The sequence below is a fragment of the Helianthus annuus genome, chromosome 3, assembly GCF_002127325.2.
Source record: "Helianthus annuus cultivar XRQ/B chromosome 3, HanXRQr2.0-SUNRISE, whole genome shotgun sequence".
NCBI lineage: Eukaryota > Viridiplantae > Streptophyta > Magnoliopsida > Asterales > Asteraceae > Helianthus > Helianthus annuus.
In genome coordinates this window covers 79,524,778-79,530,203 of record NC_035435.2, presented here as the reverse complement: position 1 = coordinate 79,530,203, position 5,426 = coordinate 79,524,778, and the positions used below count along the sequence as shown (strand labels likewise).

Below are 5,426 nucleotides of genomic sequence, written 5' to 3'. Positions count from 1 at the left end.
GCAACCGAGTCCTGATAGTGAAGCATCCGAATAAACCTCCATGTCTTCGACTCCGTCCGGCAATGTTAGTACCGGAGCTTGAGTTAACTTTTCTTTTAGCGTTTGAAACGCTTCCTCTTGGTCAACACCCCAAATGAACCTCTCTTTCTTTCGTGTTAGCTTTGTTAGTGGTGACGCAATCTTGGAGAAATCTTGAATGAATCTCCTGTAATACCCCGCAAGCCCCAAGAAACTTCTAATTTCTGAAGGGTTCTTCGGGGGATTCCATTTTGACACGACCTCTATCTTTGACGGATCCACCAGTACTCCGTCGGCACTTATAACATGGCCAAGAAATTGTACCTCTCGTAACCAAAAGGCACATTTAGAGAATTTTGCGTAAAGCTTCTCTCGTCTAAGGGTTTCTAACACTTCTCGTAAGTGATGTGCGTGTTCAGCTTCACTTTTCGAATATACCAATATATCATCGATAAACACGATGACCGACTTATCCAGCATTGGTTTGCAAACCCAGTTCATGAGATCCATGAAAGCCGCGGGTGCGTTTGTTAGCCCGAATGACATCACGAGGAATTCGTAATGTCCGTATCTCGTGCGGAAAGCCGTCTTCGGCACATCTTCTTCTTTGACCTTTAGTTGATGATACCCCGATCTAAGGTCAATTTTGGAAAACCAGCTCGCACCTTGTAGTTGGTCGAATAAATCGTCTATCCTCGGGAGCGGGTATCGGTTCTTTACCGTGAGTTTGTTTAACTCCCGGTAATCGATACACATGCGCATACTCCCATCTTTCTTTCTCACGAACAATACCGGTGCGCCCCAAGGAGACACACTCGGCCTTATGAATCCCTTGTCGAGCAGGTCTTGGATTTGGGACATCAATTCTTGTAATTCTGACGGCGCAAGTCGGTACGGGGCTTTTGCTACGGGTTTCGCGCCCGGAATCAATTCGATCCCGAACTCTACTTCCCGTTCGGGCGGTATCCCCGGTAAATCTTCCGGAAAAACATCTTCATAATCTTGTACTACCGGTACATCTCCAATCTTTCGTGATTCTTTTTCGGGTTCATTAGCGTATATCATAAATGCCTTGCATCCTTGCTTCATTAGCTTGTGTGCTTTCAACATTGAGCATACTATGGGATTGCCTCCTTTTTCGCCATAGATGGTGACGTGTTTCCCACTCGGAGATGTCAGTTTTATCTCTTTACGGAAACACACGACCTTTGCATGGTGTCGAGATAGCCAATCCATCCCAACGACGACTTGAAATTCTCCCATCGACATCGGGATTAGATTTATCAAATATTCTTCATCGTCAATGCTCAGTTTGCAATTTTCACATACATCGCAAACAATAAAACTTTTATTATTACCTATCTCTACTTCTAAGGGCACAGGTAATTTAGTTAGAACAAATGAAGGATGTCGAATAAATCCATATGAAACAAAGGATTTATTCGCACCCGTATCAAATAACACACGTGCAGGAATCGAGTTTACAGTATATATACTTGAGACCACGTCAGGTTCAATCTTTGCTTCTGCGGCGGTTAGTTGAAAAGATCTTGCCTTGGCTTTAGGGGCTTCACCCTTCGGTTCCGGCCCATCCTTCTTTTCAACCAATTCCGGGCATTCAGACTTCTTATGACCCGTTCGATAACAATTATAACAAACCGTCACCTGCTCCGGGCACGATATGGCTATATGTCCCGTTTTCTTGCATATAGGACAAGGCTTATCCTAGTAACGACATTCGCCTTTATGACCCTTCCCGCAAATTCTGCAACTTGGTGACCCGCCTTTCGTATCAGATTTCCTTGCGCTCTCATTTGTTCGTGCCTTCTTAGTAGGGCTTGGATTTACATCATGTGCTCTCCGTTCACCCCTTTCGATACTCTTTTTCAGCTCGATTTCCCTCTCCCGAGCAGCATTTATAATCTCGGTAAGGGTCTCGTATTTGGAAGGGGTGATAAACTCCCTATACTCGGCACTCAACATGTTATGATAGTAGTATATCTTTTGTTCTTCGTTTGTCACTAGATCGTCACAAAACTTCATTTTGTCCATAAACGTTGCTGTGATCTTGTCTATGGTCTCGTTTTTGTGCCTGAGCTGCATGAACTCTTCCTTGATTTTATTCATAACCGCCTTGGGGCTATGAAGCTTCAGAAATGGCGTCTTGAATTCATCCCAAGTCATGACCTTAACAGCTTCAATACCGATCTCTCTCTTCTTGTTATCCCACCAATCTTTTGCTTGATTTCTTAGTTGACCCGTACCATAGGCTACATAGTCATCTACATCACAATGGGTCCTCTCGAATACCCCTTCGATATCACTTAGCCATCTTTGGCACACTATTGGGTCAACCTCCCCATTGTATATCGGTGGTTTACAAGCCATGAATTCCTTGTATGAACAAGGTTTCCGTCCTCCATGTTTTTCCTTTTTAAGTTTCGAGTCATCTTCTAATTTCTTGATTCTATCTTCTACCATTGATAGAACTATGTTTTGAATTCTATCAATGAAGCCTGTCAGACTGTTTTCGATTGCCTTTCCAACTTCTTCGGCAATCACTTCCCTCACTTGTTCGGTGACTCTTGGCACCGCATCATCGTTACCTTTATCAGCCATCTCTATTTCTGAAATGTTTACACAAGTTGTTAAAACATTCCATTTATAACACATGCTGTTCTTGTTTGATTCAATAAAGTTCATAACTTGATTTAATCGCTCTTGCTTTAATTCAATCAAGTTCACAACTTGATTTGATCATTCTTGCTTTTGATTCAATCAAGTTCACAACTTGATTTGATCGTTCTTGCTTTTGATTCAATCAAGTTCACAACTTGATTTGATCGTTCTTGCTTTTGATTTCTTGTATTTAAATGAGCTTACTTGCTCTTTTCATGCTTATTTGTTCATTACTCATTCTTTACGTAATATAAAGTTTATTAACAGAAGTTAGTTCTTACCGGATGGTCGATCAAGTTTGAACCGAACACTTATTGACAACCTGTGGCTCTGATTACCAACTTGTAACACCCTTAAATTTATACCCGAATTAATCGCTAATTTATACCCAAAGGTGATAGCTTAACATAAGTTTCAAAAAAATATTATACGCCTTAGTCAACTAATGACTAAGGTAGATCGTACTAAGTCGTTAGAGAATTTGTTACAACCCAAGAACAACAATTTAACAAGTTCAAAACATAGCGGAAGCTTCAAAATGGAGTGTTCGGTTCTTCATTAAATCACTTGATCGCCATCCATGAGACCCACCTAAATACCTATGATCAACCATTAAATCATTAGCTTTGACGTTAATAAATAATAGGATTTCAAGGTTTAACATCACATTGAAAATAACAGAAATATAAAAGTTTTCCAGGCTCCACCGTAACTTACGGTGCCACCGTAAGTTACGGTGAGTGCTGGAAATCCTTGCATCCACCGTAAGTCAGTAGAAAACTACCGTAAATCCTTAATCTCTACCGTAAATTACGGTGACACCGTAATTTACGGTAGCACCTAGAAATTCATGTTTTTGTTTGGTTTAAGCATTACGTCCAAAATCCCAACCCTCGGATTTCAGTATTCTGCAGTATCAATGTAATAAAAGTCTGATATTTCTAGGACGTCATGTTATAACCAACTACATTCAACAATCTATCATAATCCGGAATGTAAATCATGTTTTACTTGATTATTTGACCCGTTTGGCTTGTCTATGGAATTCATTCCTTTATGACAACTACCAACGAGTTTAATTCATCATTCAACCAAGTATTCAATATAACAATACCATCGCTTTAATTCATAACAACTAGTAATTTGATATTCAACTACAATAATCTAATTTCACTTAATGTAACGGGTCATGTTACATACCTTTAAAGTAAACCCTTCAACGTGCATCCACACCGGTTTGTCCGCTAGATGCCCCGGCTTCCTTCCCTAAAGAGTTCAAGCACTTTATGTTTAGAACTCCATGTTTCACACACATAACGCACATTCGTCTTACTTCGTATTTATGCGTTTAAAACTTAACAATTCAGTTTTCAAGCCTTCTTTGAGGCATTTCAACAAACATCATGAGGGCAGAATTTCTATATCATTCTTATTCATGTTTATGGATTGCTAATTAGTTAACTTAACTTCAATTAAGCCATCATATATCATGTAAACATCATATCTTCCTGGAGCTATTTTCTAAGGTCAATTTACACTAAAATAACCACTCAAAATCCTAGAGTTCATCATCATCATGTAAAACCCACAACCCACCTTCAAGGTGTTCATGGAATTTTCCTTAATTTGGTCATGTTTAGCATGAAATCAGTTAGGTTTCACTTCTAAACACCTCATCACTTCTAATCAAACCTAATAACACACATGCAACATAAATTCTCTGATTTTCTAAAATCATGAGAATTTCAAACGAAGAATTAACACGAATTTTTACATACCTTGGAATCCTCTTGTGATGAGGATCACTAATCTATGTTTAGATTTCGATTTGGACTTGATTTGGGCTTTCAATTTGAGCTTTTTGTGACAAGTTAGGGTTTTGAAGATATCCCTGGTCGCCCCCTTCTCTCTTGATCGACCCAACACCAGGTTTTTGGGTGTTTGGTTACTAATTGTAACTTAAGTTTGAGTTTTTGACAATTCAGGCCCCTCTACTTTGTTCTACACATTGTTTAGTAGGCTTTAACCCTTCATGAGCTATTTCTAGTCTATCAACTAACTAGGTTAGGAGTTTCTAGTTAGTAAATTTCCGTTTATTTATAATTTATAATTTTAACATAAGGTTTTATATTTTCGGGGTGTTACATATTATCGCAGCCAATCCCGGCGTGTGTGCGAAGAGAATCATATGTATCACTAGTCTAGTAGTATTATCTCCATAACCTTCCTCTCCCGAGGACTATATCACTAAGTTCATTTAATCAGGTATGTGCAAGTCAATCATCCAATCCCATTCCCAACCCCGGGAACCCATGCCTTGGTAAGAGTGTGAACTCACCTTGGTTTGCTCGGCAGATACACAAAAAGGTCAAGTCTAGCTGCTAGTGGTCAACCACGTCCTAACATGGTTACCATACAAGTCAGGTTTTGGTTTCGTGAAAAGCACATAAGTTTCACACAAGTTAACATGTTACGAGCACGTAAAGATCATGGCAACACTTTAACAGTCAAGCAATACACCAAGGAGCCCAAATAATAACGGCCCAACCTATTGTGCGATCCGCATACTTGTGCGGTCCACAATGGGCTGTGCGATTCACAAAGCCCGGCCCAATAACATATACACCCAGCCCAACAATTAGCATAGCAGTCCTAACATGTATCGGCCCAAATAGACAACACAAATCTTGTGCGATCCGATTTGGGTTGTGCGACCGGGTTTGGGCTTT

The 5,426-nt window shown here is 40.0% G+C and overlaps 1 long non-coding RNA gene across 1 annotated transcript; it reads right to left on the bottom strand.

Annotated features, from left to right (window-relative positions):
* Positions 1 to 3,213: 3,213 nt before the first annotated feature.
* Positions 3,214 to 4,583, bottom strand: LOC110927698. Its single transcript, XR_002585832.2, has 3 exons — positions 4,476 to 4,583; positions 3,898 to 3,963; positions 3,214 to 3,296 (listed from the first exon to the last, which is right to left on the bottom strand). It is a non-coding gene; the product is annotated as an uncharacterized LOC110927698 (long non-coding RNA).
* Between the last annotated feature and the right edge of the window lie 843 nt (positions 4,584 to 5,426).